This window comes from Phycodurus eques, chromosome 6 (assembly GCF_024500275.1).
Source record: "Phycodurus eques isolate BA_2022a chromosome 6, UOR_Pequ_1.1, whole genome shotgun sequence".
Taxonomy (NCBI): domain Eukaryota; kingdom Metazoa; phylum Chordata; class Actinopteri; order Syngnathiformes; family Syngnathidae; genus Phycodurus; species Phycodurus eques.
In genome coordinates this window covers 21,197,536-21,223,559 of record NC_084530.1, presented here as the reverse complement: position 1 = coordinate 21,223,559, position 26,024 = coordinate 21,197,536, and the positions used below count along the sequence as shown (strand labels likewise).

Genomic DNA, 26,024 nt, shown 5'->3' with positions numbered 1-26,024 from the left:
TAATTTAAGATGTCTGTCTGATGTTAAGGTTATATATACAGTGCCACCAGATTCACACCCCTACACTTTTTCTACATTTTGCTATGTTACAGACTTATTCTAAAGCTGATTTGAGTATAGTTTTCTTTTTTTTTAAATCTTCATAAAATATCCCATAATGACAAAGTGAAAACATATTTTCAGATAGTTGTGCAAATGTATTGAAAATATAAACATGTAAACATAATAGGTACATAAGTATTCACACCCTTGGCTGAATATTTTGTTGAAACACCTTTGGCAACAATCACAGCCTCAAGTATTGCGTATGTCTCTACGAGCTTGGCACACCTGCTTTAGAAATAAAGGGACATTTTCTCCCGTTCTTCTCTGCAGATCCTCTCAAGGTCAGCCAGATTGGATGGGCAGTGTCGGTGGACAGCCATTTTTAGGTCTTTCCAGGGATGTTCGATTGGATTCAAGTCCAGGCTCTGGCTGGGCCACTCGAGGACATTCACAGGCTGCTCCTGAAGCCACTCCTTTGTCATCTCGGCTGTGTGCTTTGGGTCATTTCATGTCGCAAGGTGAATCGACACCTGAGTTTGAGTTCCAGAGCACAAGTTCTCTTGAAGAATTTCTCTATATTTACGGATTGCTCGCCCAGTTCCTGCATAAGAAAAACAGCCCCACAGCATGATGCTGCCACCACCATGCTTCACAGTAGGTATGGTTTAGCCAGGTGATGAGCAGTGCCTCTTCTTCTCCAGATATGACGCTTGCAATTCAGGCCAAAAAGTTCTATTTTGGTTTCATCAGACCAGAGAATTTTGTTTCTGCAGGTCTGGGAATCCTTAAGGTGCCTTTTGGCAAACTCCAAGCGGGCTGCCATGTGCCTTTTAGTGAGAAGTGGCTTCAGTCGCTACCATAAAGGCCTGATTGGTGGCGTGCGTTAGTAAAGGTTGACCTTCTGAATGGCTCTCCAATCCCCTCAAGGGAACACTGGAGCTCTGCCATAGTGACCATAGGGTTCTTGTTCACCTCTCTGACCAAGGCCCTTCTTCCCCAGTTACTCAGCTTGGTTGGACGGCAAGATTTAAGAAGGGTCCCGGTGGTTCCAAACTTCTTCCATTTCCGAATAACCGAGACTACAGTGCTTTTCGGGACCTTCAATGTTGCTGAAATTCTTTTGTATCCTTCCCCAGATTTGTGCCTTGACACAATCCGGTCTTGGAGGTCTGCATACAATTTCTTAGACTTCATTGCTTGGTTTCTGCTCTGATATGCACTACCAACTATGAGACCTTATATAGAAAGGTGTGTGCCATTCCAAATGATGTACAATAAACTGACTTTACCACAGGTGGACTCCATTCAAGTTGTAGAAGCCTCTCAAGGATGATCAGTGGAAATCAGATACACCTGAGCTTAAGTTTGAGTGTCATAGTAAAGGGTGTGTATAAATATGTAACTATTATGTTTGAATGTTTACATTTTTTAAATAAATTTACACAAATGTTTGAAAATATGTTTTTACTTTGTCATTATGGGATACTTTATGTAGATTTGTTTTTTTAAAAGAAAACTACACTCAAAGCAGCTTTAGAATAAATCTGTAACATAGCAAAATGTGGAAAATGTGAAGGGGTGTGAATACTTTGTGGTGGCACTGTGTGTGTGTGTGTGTGTGTGTGTATATATAATATATATATATATATATATATGTTACAATTATCTGACAGCTAAAGTTAGCCTACTAATACATACCACCAAAGATTTAGATATTGTTTATCTTTAACTAAAAAGTTTGGATTTGAGAACATTTTATATGAAGTCATTAAGAGCCTTCTTGAGGATTATCAAAAAACAAGTGAATAATTTCAACATTTACTTTAATTGAAGAACATTAATTAACATTTAATAGTTTACCATTTGAATCGCTTTTATATGCACATCTTGGTGATGAAATGTGTCACTCGTGTCACTCCACTATCTCTATATTCGGCTGACACTGACAGCAGTGCTACTGCTACTGACAAGAGCATCATTATACAGTATTAAATTTTTACAAGGCATGAAGTTAAATCAAAAAGTCAATATTCTACTGTGATTGACGGCTTTTCTTTTTACATTTCAATAGTATAATAAAGCTTTACAGTACTCTTCATATAAATTTATCATAACATTTAGGTCTGGCCTACAGGAAAGAGTTATTTGTTGGCTATAACCACGATGTTGTGTTGGTCATACTATAGAATTATTTATTTTTTTGTGTTTAGTGAATAATCTTGAAGATAAACTTCCTCCCAAAAAAATCGCCTGCTAAATCGCAATCGTAATATTTGTTTAAAAGAAACAAGAAAAAACACTCACAATTAAGAGTATTTTCCCAAATCGTTCAGCCTACACTCCTGATTGATGAGTAGGTAGTTTTAATTGGGCCCACATCTTTAAAGCTTTTTGGCTTAGTTCCCAGTGACGAGGCCTGGCTAAGTGTGGCTAAAGGTTAAGCCACATGAACACACGTGATGTTGTGGATAACTACACACAAGTGTGGCTAGGAGACTTTATACTGTTTCATGACCCCGTCCGTGCCAACCCTGCTTCACTATATCTGCCCCTTCTCAAGCAAAATATTAGCAGGTGTTGATGTTATTGACTTTTGTTGTTGCTTTCTGCTATCCCTCTTTTCCCTGTCTGTCTGCTCTCATATAACATAAAAACAGGTGTTATTGGTATTGTTGTCTTCCATTGCTTTTTGTTGTTTTTCTTCTCCCCTATCTGTCGCTTCACAAGTTACCTGTGGTATTGTTATTGTTGTCCTTTGTTTTTGCTTTTCATTGTCTCTCATTGCTTTCTGTCTGCTCTGAAACGACATCCAAGGAGTTATTGCTATAGTTGTCTTTTACTGCTTTTTGTAATGTCTCTTTTCTCCGTCAGCCTCGCCTGAAACCACATACTAGCAGAAGTTGTTGCCGTCCTTTTTTATTGCTTTTTGTCTCTCTTTTATCTGCTTGTACTCTTCAACTACTTCAAGCAGGTGTTGTGGTTGTTATTGTTATCTTTTGCTATTGCTTTTTCATATAGGTGGTGTATGTCTGTACCCTCTAAAATAATAAAGTAGCAGATGCTGCTCTTGGTGCTCTTTTCATTGCGTTTGTTGTCCTTTCTCTCTGTCTGTCCCCCATCAACCATGTACTGTCTGGCGACATTCCAAATAAATTCCAAAACAAACTCGCTTGTCGCACAGCATATCTGTTGGTACAATAAGACAGAACGAGCACCCGTTGCTGAAAGGAAAAGAGGGGGGAAAAAATTAAGAGAAAAAAATATATATTTTCTTTAGAAACAATACACTAGCAATATTTCACAACGACTAATGTTTACAGCGTCAGAAAGCCCTGGGCTGCAAACAACATGGTATCAAAGATCAGATAAAGCGAGCTAAAGGACAAACTAAGTAAGGTACAGTACATACTGTATAGCACGAAGCACCACATATAAAAAAAACAAGATACTTTAAGTATTAAAATGGCTACAAAAGACAACAATTAATATTATTAATTAATTAATAGACATGCCACTAGACATCCTTAATGCTTTTTGTGTTAGCGCTACGTCCATTTCCAGTTTTATGGTGGTCATCACACTTTTCCAAACACACTTGTGGATTTTAAATACAGAAGTCTCGTTTGACTCGCTTGTGTATTTTTGGTCGGTTTTCAAACAGCATAACGTACAGTACAGAGCTCCCCTGCTTTTCGCAGGCAATAGGGACCAACTAATGCCATGAATGGCGAAAATCCACGAGTAATTGACCCCCTCCACAAAAGGTTTATAAGTGCCTATAGATGTCACAAGATGGTGAAAAAGTACTATTGTACACAAAGCTCCTCAACTCACTTCAACATAGTTCCTTGGCACCAAGATGCAACCGGATAGCGCCAAAGCAATCCGTTTGCTATTAGACAATGAAAAGGAGAGGTGTTTTAGCAAACAACTACAGGTACAGCTTCCCAGGAAAAAAAATCTGAGACTCTGTGACTATGCAGGGAAATAATGCATTGTTATTTATGAGGTTATTGCTTCTCGTGTAAACCATTTGAGAGCAGAAACAAACAACTGAAGTAATACATGAAAAATCAGGTCTCCAAGCTCTTCCAGCTCAAATCTGAAATTAATATTTTACTCTGTATGCAATGCAACAAGAAAGCTTTTTTTTTTTTTTTTTGTGTGTGTAGGCGAAAATAGCTCTCTCACCCTGGCTCTATTTACGTGAGCAAACTATTCCAATAACAGTTTGTCATTTGAAGTCCACTCAAAGTGAACACCTATCAGCAGCATTCCGCATGCATAGTCAAGATTCCTCAGGTACCGGTGTTAAGTGTCGGGCACGGAGATAAGAGTGACTTGATTAGCAGGGAGTGCTGCTATATTTACTGCCGTTAGATAAGACCATTTGCCCTCTTAAGGTTGTCTAGGGCAGTGCAATAGTATAGGAGGTTCTGAAGCTCCTTTTGGACTGACTGTATAAGCCAACATTTTTCCGCCTATGCCACTGTTCTGTATAAACGGCACTGACACAGATTGGTGGGACAAAGTCATCATCCTGGCAATATATGAACTTTTCTGCGTAAAATCAGGTTTTGCAGCTTTAAGCTTGAAGTTATGATTTTTGTTTTAATAATTTTTCAAAGCTACTTCAAATCAAATTTAAGACCTCTCCTTCACAAAGTATGATCAATGATGACCATGGGTGTTGGCGAACAGAATTATATCCCAGAATTTAACATTTTTAAGAAACGCTTGAGATCATCTTTTAAGATTAAGTTAATATTTTAAAGACCTTTTCTACCGCTTGTATCAAACTTAGGACCACTCCTACATATAACCATTAGGAGTGGGATTTGTTCATGAATTAAGGTTTTGTGATATTTTTGACTGTTAAGATTTTTTTAATACTATTTTAAGGCCATTTCCATTAAACGGGTTCTCTCCATCATTAAATGTGATGATTAAAAGTGGGTGTATTTCTTTTTATAAAGTCACATTTTTATATAATAAAATAAAATATTGCAATATCTTTCACTGACTTTTTTTCCAAACTTAACTAAACTAACTAAATGTAAGACCACTCCTTCAGTAAACAGAAACACTAGAACTAGGCAAAACAAGTTAAAAATCACATCCATAACTTTCAAATGTTTTACAAACTTTTCAGATAATGTTTTAAACCAGGTTAGGTCCTTTTTTACGGATCACATTCAGTAAACACGACAATTAGGCACTCCGGTTTCCTCCCACATCCCAAAAACATGCGTGGTAGGTTGATTGAGGACTCTAAAATTGCCCATAGGTGTGAATGTGACTGCGAACTGTTGTTTGTTTCTATGTGCCCCGCTATTGGCTGGCGACCGGTTCAGGGTGTACCCCACCTCCCGCCCGAAGATAGCTGGGAGAGGCTCCAGCAGCCCGCGACCCTAGTGAGGATAAGCGGTAAAGGAAATGGATGGATGGATGAATTAAAGTGATTTATTATCAACCAATTTCAGGGCGGTATGGTGGATGACTGGTTACCAAATCTGCCTGACAGTTCTGAAGACTGGGTTCACTGGTGAACTTTTCCTCCCCGTGCCTGCATAGGTACACTGGTTTCCTCCCACATTCCATAAACCTCCCACATTCCATAAACATGCATGGTAGGTTAATTGACAACTCTGAATTGCACGCAGGTGTGAATGTGAGTGTGAATTGTTGTTTGTCCTGCAAGTGGCTGGCAACCAGTTCAAGGTGTACCCCGCCTCACGCCCAGAGTTAGCTGAGATAGGCACCAAGCACGCCCGTGACCCTCGTATCAGCGGTACAGAAAATGGATGGAAGGATAAACCGATTTAAGATTTTTTGAGGCACGGTGGCCGACTGGTTAGAGCGTCTGCCTCACAGTTCTGAGGAGCGGGATTCAATCCCCGGTACCGCCTGTGTGGAGTTTGCATGTTCTCCCCGTGCCTGTGTGAGTTTTCTCCGGGCACTCCGGTTTCCTCCCACATTCCAAAAACATGCATGGTAGGTTAATTGACAACTCTAAATTACCCGTAGGTGTGAATGTGAGTGCGGACGTTTGTTTGTTTGTATGTGCCCTGCGATTGGCTGGCAACCAGTTCAGGGTATACCCCACCTCCTGCCCAATGATAGCTGGGATAGGCTCCAGCACGCCCGCGACCCTAGCTCAAAAAATGGATGGAAGATTTTTTGAAACTTTTTCAAGGATCCTTTAACAAAAATGAAATGGCAAAGGCAAATCCTTGAGTTACAGCAATTTTTGTTAACCTCTTAATGGTAGACTGAAAAGCCAACAGAGGATCTTTCTGTTGCAGCACTTTTGCAGAATCGCTGCGTAAACAGAGGCAAAATGTCGCATAAAAGGTTTTAGGGGAGACAAACGATTGATTTGTCAGGAATGTTTGCGCGAATAGCATATCACTGTGCGAACCAAATGAAAACAAGCCCTCAGCACACATCTACAGGGGGATTGAGGTAACATTCCTAAACACCCCTGAGAGTGCACTCCTAATGGAGGCATCGCTGCGATGGCTTTTGTCGAGCATGAAAAACTGTGCAATAAAAGCCAGAAGTAGGGGATAGAAAATAAGATTCCAAGATGAAAAGGTAAGGGTATCGTTTTTAATATACAACTTTTCATGTCTCTTTAAACTTGTAAAATAGAAAAAAATAAGGTTGGCACAAGAAGTTCATTTTGTTTTAATACATTCATAATTACAAACGGGAATTTAATTTTTACTGAACTTTAAAAAGATCAATTTGAATAACAACATAACAGGAGAGTTAACAAACAAATCTCTACTTTAAACGATAAAAATAAAATAAAGATATTTTTGAGCCAAGTTGACATCGCAAACTGTTTGAAAATGCTAAAGAAAATTAATAAAGATATTGATTTACATCAAAACACTTTACTGGAGATTTACATTTTCTGTATTTTTTGCTTCGCAAGCCTTTTTATTTGTATTTGTATTTAAACTTTATTCAACCATGAGAATTTACAATGACGACTTTAACAAATGAGCGAAGTTCTTCAGGAAAACTTTCAATCTTGACACTCCTGTGACAGATTCCTTTTTAAATCCTAAATTGTTAGACGAGATGAATAGAATTCCACTTTTTTGCTACATGAGTCATCAAGGCAATTATGTTCCTAAATGATTACCTCTTAAATCCAAAGCCAGAAGCCTGGGTATTGTTTTCAAACATTTAACCCCTGGGATGACCACCCGGCCGGCTAGGTGCAACATTCCGGAGAAGCTTAAACTCTTACCGTCATAAAACCAAAAAGAGGGGAGGCTTTTAATGATGTAAAGACGTCCCACACGTATCCTTGTAACTCTAGTTTTCCTCCCTTCTTCCTGATGGTTGTAATGAGTCTACCGTCCTGTTCAGGCTGTATTCAGACATGTGTTAAAAGCTCGGAATGGACAGGAGAGAGAGAGAGTGAGAAGAGAGTTCCCTGTTTGGGTGAAGCGGTGATCAGATCCTGCTATTTACAGACACAGGCGTGCTTGTCTGTGACATTGGAACGTTACCCCCCACCACCACACACTGTGTCAGGGTCTCACACTTTATTTTATCACATTCCATACAGTCACGCTAGCCACTGACCTATGCCAATGTACAACATATAGTAAATTGCTAATGCAAATTAGAAGAGGGGAAAACGGCAGTTGTGGGAAGTTACATAGTATTTGTACTTCATTCTTTTACTGCATTTTCAGGTACCCTATCCTGCTTACGAGTTTTTCAAGATATGAGCTGTCAATGGGGCAATTTTCTTTGCTTTGACTTGTGAGCGCAAATTTGAGGTACGATCGCTGTATGATGGCAGGAGACTCAACTCATTTCACAACAAGCGGCAGCTTGAAAGATATAATACGTATATAATTAGTAATTATTCTTTAAAAAGGAGGCTTCAAGCTGGTTATTGCCTCTCTCAGCTGAAGTTTACGTTCAAACTAAACGTAAAACAGAGAATTACATGTGTATTTAAAAAAAAAAAAACACATAGCCTCTGCTACCTTAATGCTAACACACAATGGGCAACTCCATAGGTATACGGGCTAAAACTTTGCATCCATGTGGCAGTGTTGTTACGCTGTAAGCAACAGATATCTTAACACAAACAGTGGATCAACACATGTAGAAAGATAATATAATACTCACAGGTACCTATTATTTATCCTCTGCGAAGAACGACTAATCTTACTGCCATACTGAAAAGCAGAGAGAGGAGCTGAGCCTCCAGTACAGCATAGCCGTGTGTCTGTCGCATACTGCCCCCGGGTGGCCAAAGCGCACAGACCAGAATGAGCAGCACAGTGTGCATTGCAGAAGAATGTGTGACAAAACCTGTTTAATTCTATATTACGTCATTACTTGATGTTTTTTTTAATAAAGTATATTATTACAGAGTGCTATTTGTCTGAATAAAACAAAAACATTACAAAAAAAATTGTTTTTTTGGGAGAATGGAACAGATTAAGGGCATTTCCATTCATTTAAATAGGAAAAGATGATTGGAATTACAAATGTCTATACTACGTCATTACTTGATGTTTTTTTAATAAAGTATATTATTACAGAGTGCTATTTGTCTGAATAAAACAAAAACATTACAAAAAAATTGTTTTTTTGGGAGAATGGAACAGATTAAGGGCATTTCCATTCATTTAAATAGGAAAAGATGATTGGAGATACAAATGTCTATACTACGTCATTACTTGATGTTTTTTTTAATAAAGTATATTATTACAGAGTGCTATTTGTCTGAATAAAACAAAAACATTACAAACAAATTTTTTTTGGGGGGAGAATGGAACAGATTAAGGGCATTCCATTCATTTAAATAGGAAAAGATGATTGGAGATACAAATGTTTTCAGTTTATTTTTCAGGATTTTGAGGTGACTTGAGGCCCCGTATCCAACTCGAACAGCTCTACGCTCAGCAGCATCAGAATCCCATCACCAGATTTACTTTGAAGAACCCAAACAAAACCAATCTGTACTAACCTCTTACCGAAGGATGTGTCATTGGTTGAAAACAAGGAAGTAAGAAATGAGAACGAACTGCAGTGGACCCTAGCAAAAATCTGTGAATAAATTGAGGCTCAGTCTATCCATCCATCCATCCATCCATCCATTTTCTTTACCGCTTCTCCTCACTAGGGTCGCAGGCGTGCTGGAGCCTATCACAGCTATCTTCAGGGCGAGAGGCGGGGTACACCCTGAACTGTTCGCCAGCCAATCGCAGGGCACATAGAAACAGACGACCCTTCGCACTCACATTCACACCTACGGGCAATTTAGAGTCTTCAATCTACCTACAATGCATGTTTTTGGGATGTGGGAGGAAACCGGAGTTCCCGGAGAAAACCCACGCAGGCACGGGGAGAACATGCAAACTCCACACAGGTGGGGCCGGAATTTGAACCCCAGTCCTCAGAACTGTGAGCCAGATGCTTGCTTTTTTGTAGGTTTTCTGCAATACTTTATGCAAACAGATCGACAGATAAAGTCAAGCAAGGAATCCACATTACATTGTTTTGCTTTTTCTCTGGCTGTCCTGTGAAACATACTCCAAAAGAGGGAGCAGCAACTGCTTCAAAATCTGAATAAATGTGAGATGGAGTTACTGAGGTAGTGTATCTATGCAGATTGTGTCTCACTACGGATACATTTAACTTGCTCATACGTCGACTCGCCTCACGTCGTTGATTATTTTACTGCTGTGTAAGTCATCCGGGAGCATATATATTTGGACGTGACCACACGCAGGCCAACTATACACACAGTCAGACCTGAAGACGGGGTCCTATTCCCAGAAGGATGATGTAACGACTGCTATTAGGATCTCATATTAAGACCCCTGACACCTAAAACCAATCCGAGCGGCTACTGTGCAGCGCACCGTCTGCGACTGCAGCCACCGCCTCGTCCCTTCGCAGCACTGGACCAAAGAAAATGAAGTAACAATGTGTGCAGAGAAGGCACAATGCGAGGGAAAATGGATAGTGTATAGTAATGAAGCATGTACGTATCACTTTAAAAACAAGAGCTGCAAAAGACAAAAACATGAATACAGGTGGGTAGAAATATAAAATAGTCAATAATACGCATTTTGATGTTAAGTCAGTTTTTGGAAAACTCCAGCCAAAACACCATAGTCTTTGGGTGTATTTTTGTGTTGAGTTTTTAAGGTGACTAAGCGTCTTTGAGAGTTGAGTTTTGAAGATGACTACGCATCTTTGAGGTTTAAGTTTATAGGGCTACTATGAGCGTCTTGGGGTGGTATGGTTTTCAGGTGACTACACATCTTGGAGTGTCAGTAGCAGTTTTAAGGTGACTAAAACATCTTCAAATGCCGTTGAGAGTTGAGTTGTTAAGTCGACTAAGCGTCTTTGAGTGTCTTGGAGTTTTTAAGGCAAAGGACTATAAGTATCTAGGAGTGGAGATTTTTTGTGTCTCTGAGAGTTTAGTTTTTAAGGCAACAAAGTTTCAGTGTCTTTGAGTGTTGAGTAAGGCGACTAAAATGACTGAGTGATAACTAAGTGTCTTTGATTGTTGACTTTTAAGTCGATTAGGCTTCTTTTGAGTTTTTTGTTTTTAAGGTGCCTAGCAGTCTTTCAGTAGGAGTTGTCTCAATCCAATCATATTCAATTTTAAGTTGATCAATATCGGCTGAATAAAGGTAAGATTTTATTATTTTTCAGAATTTTGAAAAAGTCACGTGACAAAATAATCCTGAGGTACAAACCTTTAGCAAAATTGAACAGAAATAGCTTAGTCTTATATTTCACAATGCAATATTTCAGGGCTTTTAAGAACTGTATTTTAAGAGTGAAAGTAACTGAGCCGGTTTCAGGCGACAGTCTGCGCGTCTGCAGCCAGCCACAGTCCTATATGTAGTGGGCGGTGCCTCCCAAAAAGTGTTACTCCCAAAGGCGTGCTCAGAGAAGAGAAAGAAAAGGCCACAAGCGTTCTCACTTGTCCACAGTTTGTTAAGAAAAAAGAGCCACTGAGTGAGATGTAGAAACATGTTGCTTACATAGACGACAGTTAGGGCAAGCTGAAAGATGCTATAAACTATGTCTGCAAAGCCTGATATAATATACAGTGTGGCCAAACAGCCCGCTGAATGGCATCGTCAAAGAGTTAAAAGAGTGACAGGTTAGTGTAACGTTGGCAATCCTGGGCTGTCCAGTCACACCTGGGCCTGCCACAGTGTCGCTGGTTGGAAGACGAGTGAGGTTTCACACCGTACATCTGCACAGCCTTGCTGGCTCCAGTTACATTCGCTAATGTGATGCTTTAAACGACTTACAGTAGCTTCAAATAAAAGTGGAAATTGTGGCAAGCAAACTTGTGCCCCACAGGTTGCATTTGACCAGGCAATTAATCCATCGTGTTTTTTAGAGATGCGCAGAGTCGAGTAGTCATGCACCAATTACACATCTGCATTGAATCATTATACATTTAAAAAAGACTTTTATATGTAAATGTATTGTCTACTATGGAAGAAATCAAATCCATATAAATATATACATACACGCGTGTGTGTGTGTGTATATATATATATATATAGAGAGAGAGAGAGAGAGAGAGAGAGAAGAGAGAGAGAGAGAGAGAGAGAGAGAGAGAGAGCGCAAGAACAAGCATCTTTTAATGTTGAGTTTTTAAGGTGACTACGCCTCATCCCTGTTGTACAAGACACCCACCATTTATCATTTCTATAACTATAGCAATTACTATAGTGTTTTCGTACTAGCCCTGGTTTCATTAGTTGGTGTTTAACACAAATTGACAGAATGTCCTAGTTAGCCGGTTATTGCAGTCAGCTGTAGCGCTAAACTGCGATGCAAATGTGACTCCAGCTTTATCAGACAGGACAAAGCAACGACATCACCTTAGGCTTAATATGCAAATCAGTCATGTTGCCACAGGCATACAGAGGTCAAAAAAAGGGCATCCACACAGTGGTAAAAAGTAAAAAAAAAATAAACTGGTGGCTCGACAAGTGTGTTGGTGACAAAGCGGTAATGCGGGGGAATCAAATCGACACAGGCACACTTGGCCAAGGGATCCTGGCGCCGCTCGGGCAGCAACAGCCAGGACGTGACGACCAGAACAGCTGCAGTTTCCCAGACCTCCTGCTCACGTGCCAGGGATCACGGAGGAATGGCGAAAAGCTGACAAGCGATGGGCGCTAATGATGTAACCTCCAGAGCTATCAGGGGACCAATAAAACACAGAAAGGGGGCCAAAGTCCCCCATTAACGACTTAGCATTGACGGCTAGCTGAGCAAAAGGATGTGATGACACATCATTTTTAAGCCATACCCACCAGTAATGTTTATGGACCAAAGACAAAGACCACTTAATTGAATACATACATGTATTTCAATGCATCGTATTTCCTCAAATAGTAGCTATCCTGCTACATACTATACCCGTCTTGGAGTGTCTTTGAATGTTGAGTTTTGTAGGTGACTAAGTGACTTAGTGTGGCATTTTTAAGACGCCTAAGTGTCTCTGAGAGTTTAGTTTTTAAGGCAACTTTAAAGCTAAAGTATGTAACTACCGGTAGTTTTTTGTTTAAATCAAAGTCCTTTTCACCCAAGGCACTATGAAAGATGACACGATTTTAGTATTCTATCGTATATATTTAGTGACTACTGTATTAATTCTCACGCTGGCTCACTTGGTAGCGCACCGAAAAATGACGTGGCGGAAATGACACCTTTTACCAAGCAGTTGGTGGAGCGCAGCCCATTGTCTCAGGGTTATAACATATTATTTTAATGTTTTGTAGCTGAAAATAATCATACAATAATTATTGTGTAAAGTGAAAAATAATCGTCGCAAACATACTCCACAAATCTTTTCGAGGATGTCTCTTTCTCTGTTTTGAATATGTTGAGCAAAAAAAACATCTTTCCAAGGACCACTTTGCTGCCCAGACATGTGCCTGACGTAAAATACATGCAAGGGATAAACTGCGGCAGTAATAGGGAATGACTTAACTCTGTCTGCATTATACTGCCTGAGATATTTCTGTCTGATATTTCATCACAAACGCAGACATCATCGATGATTAAAAAAAAAAATAATAATAAAAAACAATTTTTTAAAAAGCCGTCTGCCACAAACGGAATACACACATCTTCCCAAGGATGCCTTAGCTGCCCAACAAGGTGCCTGACGTAAAAGAAACAAAATTCATACCGTCCAAGCAATGCATGCAAAAAAAGAAATAATAATAATAAAACAATAATAATAATAATAGGGGAATTTCCAACAATTGCCTCTTCCAAAGAATCCATCTTTTCCCCCCACTGGCTGTCCTTCAAAAGAGAATAAAAATGTAGAATAAGCATTTAGACATCTCTTTGAGTGTTTAGTTTTTAAAGTGACTAAAAGTGCCTTGGAGTGTCCTTGAGTGTTGAGTTTTAAAGGCAACTTTAAGCATTTTAAGGGTCTTTTTCTTTACTGCATGCTGTAAACAGAGTTCCTCACACAGGATTAAAGATGATCTCATGTTATGTCTCTTTAATTAAAGTTCCAGTAGACACGTACAGCTGGTCCAGCCACGATGTTGTGTTCATGTTATTAGCTTGGCCCAGTCAACCTCGTTTCTTCATGTTTCGCTACCGTACTTCACATAAGTCATTTTAAGCTTGTTTTAAACTCACGTTTCACTTGCACAAGCTCCAAACTGATGTATCTACCCATCTGCAGTTGAGTAAATAAACATTCCCTGGCACCTATTTGCGTAAATATGGTATTTAAGAGCGGCCTTCCTGTGGCGTCAACCCCTTTGGTAGTGTCACTTTGTGTTTTTCTTTGAGGTTTCCTTTTTCCTTGAATTTAATCTATTAATTCTACCAAATGGCAATAACAAATGGATATTATCTATGAAACAGAGCATGCGTGCGTTAAGGCACCAGAAAAAATACAAAATAAATAAAAATAAAAAACTTTGTCAACAGTCAGCAGTCTAATCTCCAAAGGATTATGTCATTAAAGCTAAAGTTCAGGCGGTATCATTTGTACCAGTGAGTCTGTAAGCTTTTCAAGGGCAACTTGAGCCGTAATATCGGCTTCTGGATTTTTTTTAAAAAATAAAATACACTTGAGGGTCTGAAATTCAGAATTCTGCCCACATTTTCCCCAAAAAAATATTCCCCTAAAGTGTGACAAAACTTTGCCGTTCAAACGGCATCATTCAGCAACCTCAGTTTCTTTGCGTTTACCTTCTTTGGTTAAATTTCTTTAGGTGAACTTTTTTACACTGGTGAAATAACAGCTCCTTTCATGGTACCAGTTAAAAAAAGGCATTTTTCCCTCCTTGATACCCACTGTCGCTGGTTAACAGCAAGAAATGGGGGCACGAAGTCGACCTGGCACTTATTCGTCGACTAGAAGTGTCACTGGCGTGGCCTTTGAATTTTGAGTTATTATGACTATTAAGTGTCTTTGATAGGCCTGTCACTATAACAACTATATCGACTTATAGTTTCATAAATAAAACGGACACGAGTTTTTCCAGACTCGATAAATTGTCATCGTTGTGGTGTCCCAGGCGGCTCACGCAGCTCTGTCCAATACTCCACAGCCATGCTCCATGTGCAGCGCATAGCACACAACAGAGACACTTAAGGGAAAGTTGACTGTTTATCATTTTCGCTAGCCCACGAGCTAACAAGGTAGCGTATTAAGAAGCTAAACAGCTCGCTCAATCGCAGCGACGTCATTTAATACGTCAGCGCCAGCGTCAGTTGTTGTGTGTGTTAGTCCCAAATTAACAGAGAAACAGGAAAGTTCACTGTTTATTAAGGATAACCCACAGATTATTCAGTCAGTAGTTGACTACAGCGAATGTATTTGATTGACAGGTGAAGGGCTTGTCTCCTGCGCCTTCAGAGAACCAACCACACAGTCTTGCAACTTGAGGGCGGGCCTTATTTTTCATGATTTCAGAGGCAGGAAAAAAAAAACAACGGCCTTATCATTAATCATCACAGTTTTTTGTGAAAATATGTCATCCTCCACAATTTGTTATCGTGACAGGACTAGTCTTTGAGTTTCTTTAACATTTTGAGGTGAATATAAGCATTTTTTGAGTGTTGAGGTTTTAAGGTAACTACAAGCAATTTGGTGTCTTGGAGTGTTAAGATTTTAAGGTGATGAAGCGTCCACTAGTTACACCACTAGTATAGCACAGTGCCAGGAGAGAGGTGAAGTCTGACACCAAACATTCACCCCTTTTGCCATGCATTGAAAGCTTTTGTCCAACAAGTCTATTTACTTAATATCCTGTCTTCGTTGATTTCTGTGTAAAAGGCAAAGGCGGCTAAATGTCATGTCTCCTGTTAACGGCTTGGATTCTGCAATTTTTGCACGAAAGCGTACTAAAACGTAATTTCCCATAAAAACATGATGATGGCAACATTGTGACCGAGGACCAGATTATTGCTGTCCCCATTATTTTTTATGGTAAAAATCTTAAATTATAACAGTTACCACACACACACACACACACACAAACTCACATACTCACACACTCAATCCAAACAAACTGGCAGGTCCACCTCTGTTTACAAGCAAGACTTGTAATGGCTACAATGCATAAAATCTGTCTTTAAGTTATTTTACTAGCATAAATGCCGGCCCAGGCGATATAAAACAGTTATACTACATTAAATACTACATCACTGATACTTTGCAGAATAGCACACAGACCAGGTAGGCCACAATGGGAGTGGCGTGACGTTCCTGGAGTGATAGTGTTACACTTTTCCCACTCTCCCGGATCGTCACCTCCCACCACCACCATTCAGACGGCTCTGACAGATAAACCTTCTTGTTTTACCAACACCTCTTCATACCAGTTATACCAGTAAGTTTCAATTGATGTCATGAGGGTCCAAATATCATAGGAAATGTGTTATTTTGTACAGCCAAGTTGGAATTCCTTTAACAATTAAAAATAAGAGGGTTAAACAGAGGGTAAATAGTCGAGTAGCATAGTGGTAGATTACCACAATGTATCTGTTTAACACACTGAGGTGTTTAGTGGTTCTTAAAGTAGGGTCCCCGGAGCCTAAACTTGTGGCTCTACAAAATAATTTGCATTAAGATACGGTATTACGTTTAATCATTAAACAAAAGCATACAAACAATAGTTACATATTAGGGCCTGCGTGCCAATAACACAAACACACCAAACCAATGGATAGATGGAAATTAAAAACTTGGATTTAATTATATTTGTCTGCATTGGATTATATTTGTCTGATATTTACATTTGTTTGATGATCTTAAACATTAAAGTGTGGAAAATATGCAGAAGTATAAGAATATGAGACGGGGGCCAATACTTTTTCACGGCACTGTATATACACATATGTTTAACTTGTGAATCATTACCCTTATATTGAATGCATGGATGTATTTTACAGTATGCAGCCTGATGACTATAGCGATTATGCGACACTGAAGGATTAAACCAGCCAATCTGACCATTAGTAGGCTTTTGTTTACGGTATCACTCCACGTCTTAATCCTTCCGGTGCTTAAAGAAGAGAACAGACGGATCCTTTTAGTGTATGTATATGTGTGTATGTATGTATGTGTGCGTGTGCGTGTGTGTGTGTGTGTGTGTGTGTGTGTGTGTATATATATATATATATATATATATATATATATATATATATATATATATATATATATATATATATATATATATATATATATATATAATCTCTCTTCTATAAATGTAAAAAAAAAATAAAAAAATAAAAAAAAGAGGAAAAAGAGCGGCTCAATTGAACGCACCGCGTAGACAACACAAGCGACCTCGGCCGGCTTGCTTGTGCTCGTCTGTCCCGGTCTCTGGGGCGGACATCCAAGGGTCACTTCGGCTAGTAGTCGCGCGTAAAAAGAAATTCAAATAAATTGAAATCATATTAATTTGCTTGAATAGTGGTTGAAGAAACAAAAATTCAAAAAAAGATGACGATAGGTGAGGTGAGGTGAGGTGAGGTAAGGTAAGGTGCCTACCTTAGCAAAGCAGCCTTGTCCTGGCTAGCTTGTCGGCGTTCTCCATGTCACACAATAAGACCTCACTTTAACACTCAATCACGCACGTAAACAACACCGCACACCCGCGAGGAGCGAACGAGGCAAGCGGCCGTCCACCTGCTGACTAGTAGCCTGCCTGGTGGATTCAATGAGGGAGACAACTCCCACCTCTCAAATGGAGGAAGAGGGGGGTTAGTCACCGGGTGGTCGGATAGCAATGCGGCTAAATTGTATGGTGCCCCCGCCCGTTGCTCCCTCGCTCGCCCTTCGGCTTCCACTCTTCTCCTGCCTGGTCTCTATCTCTCCCTGGCGACGAGGGCAAGCACCCTCACGGGAGGAGGAGAATGCGAGAGCATGGCCTTTTACGAACACCGCTACCGTCAGCCGCCCCCCGCCCCAATGTTCCGTGTGTGTGTGAGTATTGACCAATATTGCGCAAAATGGCTTCTCTATGTTGTACTGTCTATCAAGAGCCTAAGCAAGGTGCGCTGTAACCATGGCAACGGGCAACAGTTAGCCTGTTAGCAACTTTTTACTAACACCAAGAGTTGTGAAAACCCTTATTTTGTGAACACGTTATTCCTATTATCCTCTTTATTGCTATTTTATTATTATTCCTCCATGTTTTTCACGATTACATCCACATTTCTCAAAATCAAACTTCAACATGTTCCAAGCTATTTTTCTCATTCCAAAAAGTCCCACATTTCTCACAATTCCACATTTTTCACCTCAAAATTCAGCATTTTCAACAACATATTCTACATTTTTCAGCAATATAATTTCCATATGAGAGCATATTCAACATGATTCCCTTTCTTTAAATCCCCTTCCATTTCTTACATTTTAACATGCCGTCTTTCACTCGTGTGACTAAACAGCCTTGTTTATATACACCATGGATACCACAAGCCCACCACATCCCACAATGTAACACTGCATTCACTTTGCATTGTGGGATAAGGCAGTCATTTTGGGTTAGCGGTAGCCAGGCGAACATAAACAGCAGGAGTGGAGCTATGGGGTGGCCAGGAGTGGCCGCGACCACCCTAAAATAAGCCCACAGAATATTTTCTGGCTGTCCCACTGGTAAACAATACTGTAGGCTGGAAAGCTAAGATGTTACTTAGTGGTTTATTTGCAAACGCAACAAATTTGTTGTTTCTTCATAATAAAGTTTGTTTTTACCCATTATTGTTCACCACACACCAATTCAAACAAAGGTGTAGATATCCATCCATTTTCTGTACCGCTTATCCTCACTAGGGTCGCAGGTGTGCTGGAGCCTATCCCAGCTATCTTCAGGCAAGCGGCGGGGCCCACCCTGAGCTGGTCGCCAGCCAATCGCAGGGCACATATAAAGAAACAACCATTCGCACTCACATTCACACCTAAGGGCAATTTAGTGTCTTCCAATTATCAATTATTCATGCTTTTGAAATGTGGGAGGAAAACAGAGTACCCGGAGAAAACCCACGCAGGTACGGGGAAAACATGCAAACCTTGAACCCCGGTCCTCAGAACTGTGAGGCAGATGTGCTAACCAGCCGACCACCGTGCCGCAGGTGTAGGTATAACTTTGTATATTCTTATAACTTGAATGGATTAAGTCTATTCATTTAAATGAGAAACATTACCTTGGTTTGAGAACATTTCAGTTTGTGATCAGGTCATGGAACAAATACAATTTGTAAGGTTCCATTGTATTTGAAAATCATCTGCATATTTACATATATATTTAAATAAAGTTAATCTAGAAATTAGTAAACGTATTGGTTAAGTAGAGCCAGAGGTTTCTTCAATCACATCGCTACCTTACGACCCACCTTCCTGTGCCATGATTGGCCAGCATTTCAAGCACAGGATAATCATTGGATGGCCTCACAAGCCAATCATTATAGCAGCACCACCATCTCAAAGTGTATTTCATAGTTGTTGTTTTTTTTATTAGCAAAGACTAAAAAGAACTTACATTATTCAACCAAAATGACATTTCTGGAAGACTTTTTCATTTTATTTTTGTTAACTAAAAAAAATATATTTTGTCAGCCACAGAAACCAAGAATGGTGTTTTTTTAAGGGGTTCAAATTTAAGAGCGTTATTGATAGTTGGGGCAGTACGGTGGACGACTGGTTAGCACATCTGCCTCACAGTTCTGAGGACCCGGGTTCAAATCGGGCCTCGCCTGTGTGGAGTTTACATGTTTTCCTCGTGCCTGTGTGAGTTTTCTCCGGGTACTCCGGTTTCCTGTCTTCTTTAAGATGTCTTCTTTACCGCAATACACGCTGCCTCAAAGCAGACGTGGTATCTGTAAAGCTAGATTCTATGTTGGCATAAGAATCAGCATTTGGTTAACTTGCCAAATTGTGTTGTTCTTTTTCTTTGGATTTTTTTTATATCACCAATGAATGCAAAGAGGGAAAATATGATGGAAGCACTAGAAATTTAACTTAATGCGACATAGGTAAGGTTCTGGCTATTCTTTCAATATCAGTTGCATGCATTCATTTTACCCAGCAGCTAACACATCTGCCTCACAGTTCTGAGGTCCGGGGTTCAAATCCCGCCCCCGCCTGTGTGGAGTTTGCATGTTCTCAACGTGCCTGGATGGGTTTTCTCCGAGCACTCCGGTTTCCTCCCACATCCCAAAAACATGCAGGGTAGGTTGATTGAAGACTCTAAATTGTCCCTAGGTGTGAATGTGAGTGCGAATGGTTGTGCCCTGCGATTGGCTGGCGACCGGTTCAGGGTTTACCCCGCCTCCCGCCCGAAGATAGCTGGGATAGGCTCCAGCACGCCCGCGACCCTAGTGAGGATAAGCGGAACGGATGATGAATGACTGAATGAACTTTATTACAACCACAGCTATAACTTCATCCACATCAAGCTCATATTAAAGCCCTCTTGGCTCTTTTCACATGCATAGATGCCATCCATAAAGTGAAACCAGCAGCCCGGCACACCAGTGTTGTTTTTATCGGAGCGTCCTCACATCTTTTCACTCTCAAAGGGATCCACATTTGGAACAACTGATATGGTGAAGTTCAGCAGTCTGGTCAGTGTTAGAAGGCGGCGTGATGGTCCTAAATGGGGTATGAGTACATGATGTTATGGTCTGGCAATGATATCATATCAGCGCCATTTATTAGTGCGCTTTAATGTCTTAAGAGCAAGTTAACTGCCTCATGTCTGCAGCACTTGTATCATGTCTCCATCTTTTATTGAGTATAATAAGTTAATAACACAATCATTGGTGTTATTATTATTATTAATATATTAATATTGTTATTGTTATTATTATTATTATTAATATATTATCATTAATAATAATAACAATACTAATATATTAATAGTAATAATAATAATAAGAAGAAGAAGTGGTGTTTTTAGGTTTTAGATTAATAGAGCACAATTTTAACTACCGATGACTTGTTCCCCTCCTTGAGCCGTCACCTTATGGTGGTGGAGGGGTTTGTGTGTCCCAATGATCCTAGGAGTTCTCTGGGGCTTTATGCCCCTGGTAGGGTCACCCATGGCAAACAGGTCCTAGGTGAGGGACCAGACAAAGCAGGGCTCAAAGACCCCTTATGATGATGACAAACAATGGACTCAGTTTTCCCTTGCCCAGACGCGGGTCACCGGGGCCTCCCTCTGGAGCCAGGCCAGCCTGGAAGTGGGGCTCGAAGGCAAGCGCCTGGTGGCCGGGCCTGCACCCATGGGGCCCGGCCGGGCAGGGTACGCACAACCAGTCTACATGTGTTTTGTAGACTTGGAGAAGGCATTCAATCGTGTCCCTCGGGGAGTCCCGTGGGGGTTGCTTCGGGAATATGGGGTTCCGAACACCCTGATACGGGCTGTTCGGTCCCTGTATGACCGGAGTCAGAGTTTGGTCCGCATATCTGGCAGTAAGTCGGACTCGTTCTTGGTGAGGGTTGGACTCTGCCAAGGCTGCCCTTTATCACCGATTCTGTTCATAACATGGACAGAATTTCAAGGCGAGCCTTCATATGTTGGCGGATAAACGCTGTATTTGGCAACCGATTCAGTTTGGCCACGGCGCCATTCATGGCAGGCACATCACAGCCTCGTGTGAACGCGAAGTGCGTTCATGGCCACTGCTTAAATGGGAGTGCACGTGTTCTTCGGTGGTTCTTTTGTAATACAGTAGATAACTGAGACCAATTATTACTAGGGAAATTATTGTTTGTATCAGAATGCTTTAGTTACGACTGTATGATCACACTGTCATGATACAGAATTTATTTTGTTTTGTAATGTAAGAATCGATGAAATCTAATATTTTGTTAATATAGCCAGCCAGAGCTTCGAGGAGTGCAAAGTTATCAATAATCAATTTCACCAAACGTTTCGTTCCTGTCATATTGTTGCATGTCTTCGTTTACCCATTAAGGACAAATGTCCTTTTTTTGTCTTAATTCCTCACTTTAAAAAACACCATACAACCAACAAGTTTTTCCTCATGTTTTTGGAGATTGTAGGGTGAAAGCTGCAGCTGGCTACTCGTGTGGACTGAATAGGTGGCAACATATTGAGAGAAAACAAAAAAGAACTATGAACTGGTACTTTTTTGGAATGGTAAACTTAGTTCAAAAGTTTGTATTATGAACTACAAAGTGAACTATTTCATTTTCAGAACAGTGAACTGAACTTTGAACTCATTGTTGTACAAAATGAACTTTCCCAACACTGGCCAGCAACCTGTTCAGCTGCCTTGTGAATCTTTTGGTTTAGCATGTAGCTAATTGTTTTAGCAATACAGCCCTGACTTATCATGTATGCAATTTGTAGGGATAGGTAGGAATAAAACACAAACACAAAATTTTGAAACAATCAGTCAAATGCCTCAAATCATTGAAGGCTCACTTAATTGGCACTTGTTGCTAGGCAGAATTAATAAGGCTCTATTGTAACCTGTCGCTATGCAGAATTCATAGGGCTTGGTTATAACTGCCCGCTTGCTTGACACCAGGCAGAATTCGTAGGGCTCGATGAGAACTGGCTGCACGCTTGTCGATAGCCGGGCAGTTATAATTGTATCCTGCGAATTCCGGCTAGCGACAAGTGGCCGCGCACATGTTATTATGCCCTATAAATTCTGCGTAGTGATAAGTGGGTAGGAAATTGTAATAAAATACTAAATCTAACTAGCAAGAGAGAATGGGCAGTTATACTTGAGCCCTACGAAGTCTGCCTGGTGGTAAGTGAGTGGGCAGTTATAATTGAGTCCTGTGAACTTTGGCTAGCGACTGGCTAATGGGCAGTTTTAATTGTGCCCTACGAATTCTGCCTAACAACATGTGACCGGGGTGTTATAATTGCGATTGCCGTGATTTCCTGTGGGAAAATTGTTTATAAATTGTTTTCCTTTGTCATCTGCATCCACATTCATTGATGTATTTCCTGTCATGCTTCTTCTTTGGCACTTCATCTCACTTGTGCAGCCAGGATTGTCATGCACCTCTCTTCTTTCTCCTTTTGAGGGCATGAAGCAGGGAAGCTGGTGTGTGTTATGCAATGCACCTTTTAACGTCTGCCAAAGCACAACTAGCGATAGACAGTGCCCTATTATATTATTATTATTATTATTATTATGATTACACTTTTAGGCCAAGACTGGCATCTGCTGAATCCGCTGCCAAGCTGTACTGTAGGTGTTGTTTGGGCCCTTGCTGGAAGGGTGCATCTGCAAAGGTTGAATCGAGCCAACTGGATTCTCCTTGGTTGTTGAATTTGTATTTCTTGTTTTCCTAAAATGTTAAAAACAATTACTTAGGCAATTAGGCTTCGACATGAGAAAAATAACTCGTCTTTAGGAATAGTACATATTTTCCCTAAAGTCGTGAAAACATTTTCAAAACCACAATTCCTGTGTTTATGGGGGTTTTTTTTGTATACTTTTCCTGTTTTATGGTTATCATCCCACTTTTCCTCACTGGAACCCTTCTATGGTGAAGTCACAAAAAATATATATAAAACATCCGAAGAAAAACAAAACAACAGCCAGACAGCTTTTTGTTTTTTAGTATTTTGTTTATTTTTAATATTATATTTTTATTTGTTTTTCTTTCATTTTTAAACTAATCTATGTTTTTAAAAATTTTGTTTAATTTGTGTTTTATTCACTCGCTTTTATTCATTAAATTATTTTCAAAATGCCTTTTTATAAAATTTTATTTTATTGTTTTGTCATTATTGTATTTCAATGTTTCAATTATATTTGTATTCAGTGTTTATTTTTATTATTTTTTATTTATTTTTATATTTTAGCATTACTATATTTATTACTATTAAAATTTTTGATCAGAGCTATTTTACATTGATTTAACAATCAATTTTCTTGAATGCTTATCCTCACTTTGTTGTAGCCAATTACAGCCACTACTCTTTAAATGCTGTCTGTAGTTACAAAAACAACAATATTAGCAAAACAACAGTCAGGCAGATTTTCCTGTGTATCCTGTTAGGTTATGACATGTTTACTCTTTGGTACGCTTCTGTTGTGACTTCATAAACCAAGTAAAATAAGGTGTAGAAAAACTAAAAACACTTTTGGAAGAAATTATTTATATGCTAACTGAGCTAAATCCCTCACCCAATGCATTGAATTATGCGTAGTTGCTAAAATCACTAGCATTTAGTAACTAATGAGCCTGCTAGAGGAAAATATTTATCAAAACAAATGTTTGGAATTCCTTCCCTGATTGTGCTCAGGTAAAGCTGCAAATCCTATTGGTAGATTTTTGGCTTCTGTAATCAAGAAATGGGTCAATTAATCCAATTAATTAAGGGGGAAGGGGGGGAGAGCAACAGAAGGAGATTAAAGACCCTCGTGCAGCAAGCATTGGTACAATCCAAATATATGTAGACATTTGGGGTGAATGAGTTAGCAGACTGCTTTTAGGATCCTGTCGTCTTACATCATTGTTGTGTCTTTGCAGGATTTTTAAGGATGACGAATTTGACCCTGAATCTTCCCTGTTCCTTTTTAGGAAACATAACTTCGATGATGACCCACAAGAACCTCTGTCTGTTCAGCCAGGAAGACATCAACAATGAAGGAAGTTAAGGTCTTTTTACTTTGTTTGTCGAAACAAAACATCCACTTATGTCAAAACTGCTAGCACTGGAAAATATTTAACAGAAAATTGAAATTAAATCATAAATAAAAATACATGATTTTATTTGGATATCAAAAGTGAGTTTTCTTTTTATCTGCCTAATAAAGTAACCAGAGGCTAAGTACAGGGCATGTGGAAAGTATTCTCAGTGTTTCACTTTTTCAATATTTTGTTATGTTACAGTTTTCTTAAGAAATTGATTTAATTCATTTTATTCCTAAAAATTCTATGCCCAAGACCCCGCAAATATGTTATGCAAAAAGATATTTTTATTTTTTTTTGTGTGTGTGAAATTTATTAAAAAATATAAAAGAAAATCACATCCCTTGCCATGAAGGTCCAAACTGAGCCCAGACTTGCATCCGATGAATGATGAACTTAATCCATTTTGTGATAAGGCTATAATATAACAAAATGCGGAAAAGTAAAGCACTCTGAACACTGAGTCAGGGGTGTCAAACCTATTGTAGTTAAGGGGTCACATACAGCCAAGTTTGATTGGTTGATGGAAGTGAGCCAGACCAGTAATCATCATTTTCAACATTTATCAACAGAAATAACAATATATTGGTGTTTTTTCCTTTGTTTTATTGCAAAGCAATACAAGTGCACTGTGCAGGGTTTACACACACACACACACACACACACGCACACATATATATATATATATATAATTTCATATGTACTTGTGGCTAGAAAGCAAAGCATGGAGAGTCTCTGTTGCTGAAATGCAAGCATGCAGTCAGTGAATGGGACAATTGATAATTGTGAACAGCCTCTCAAAGTATCCACACACTCTCCTTGTTGTCGCCTGTTTTCTCGTCTTTGTGGCCATACACTTCTTCTTTGACACCCATGCCATGTTTTTGTGGTTCAAAGAAAAATAATACAGTACAGTTTATTGTATGTGGAGCCCCAAGGGTCAGTTTTTCCGTTGCAGCAGGTCTAAGTCACAGGTATTGGGGACCGAAAAATATTTAGTATTTCACTTTAAAATGAAATGAATTTATGACGAGGTATGGATTATTTTAACACCCATTTTCCACATGCATAATAATTCTCAAAACCTAAATTGACTCCCAAAACTAATTACCGCAGAATTGCTGGAGTATTTTCTTACTTTCAAATTCATCCTGTGGGCCGGATAGAACTAACTTGGCACCCGTTATAGAGATGCAGAAGTGACACTGACAGTTATTGAACATATGCATACAAAGAAGAAGAAGAGAGCTGTAGACTCACTTTTTATTATAATAAACTCTTCCCAGAGACACACACACATGCAGCAATTGCCGCCCAAATTTATCCCTTACTCTGCTGCTTCCAAGTGTTCTCCGAATTCCTAATTTGTGTTAGTTTTGGATTCAATAACAACCAAAACACAGATGCTCTGAAGCTCCTATTAGTCTGCTGCTTGGGTCTACTTTAGTATTATTTATTTACCACATTGTCGTGTTTGCTTTTGACAGGTTTCCAGCAGTCGAGTCACTGGAGCAAAGCCCCTGGCTGCGTAATCCGCCTGAGTTTAGAAGCGGACTAAACCATTCAGGTGCCTTCTATCCCAGGACGGTTGTGCTCTATTAATCTGCAGGAGGGAGGATAAATAGGTAAAAGGTGAACTGATGCAATAAGTCAGTCTTGCGTGTGGCCGAGGAGAGTGGAGAAATGTTAGTTGTCAGGGATTACCAGAGTGTGGCGCACCCCTGTTGAGCACAAGTGCCCTCCAGGGGGTGTGCGGGATTAAAAATTTGTATGATAA

The 26,024-nt window shown here is 39.7% G+C and overlaps 1 protein-coding gene and 1 long non-coding RNA gene across 15 annotated transcripts in view; one reads left to right on the top strand and one right to left on the bottom strand.

The window, feature by feature from the left end:
* The window catches only part of sorbs2a (sorbin and SH3 domain containing 2a), a 76,318-nt gene extending 58,793 nt beyond the window's left edge, over positions 1-17,525 (bottom strand). For 11 of the 14 annotated variants that reach the window (XM_061678567.1, XM_061678558.1, XM_061678555.1 and 8 more), the window contains exon 1: positions 17,105-17,525. The gene's annotated coding sequence lies outside the window, so the exon portion shown is untranslated. Of the gene's footprint in view, positions 1-7,309; positions 7,779-16,879; positions 16,966-17,104 lie in introns of those variants that run through there. The other 3 variants (XM_061678554.1, XM_061678563.1, XM_061678556.1) reach the window with 2 other exon arrangements.
* LOC133403581 (uncharacterized) lies at positions 15,858-25,881 on the top strand. Its single transcript, XR_009768712.1, has 3 exons — positions 15,858-15,941; positions 24,137-24,214; positions 25,735-25,881. It is a non-coding gene; the product is annotated as an uncharacterized LOC133403581 (long non-coding RNA).
* The last annotated feature ends 143 nt before the right edge of the window (positions 25,882-26,024 follow it).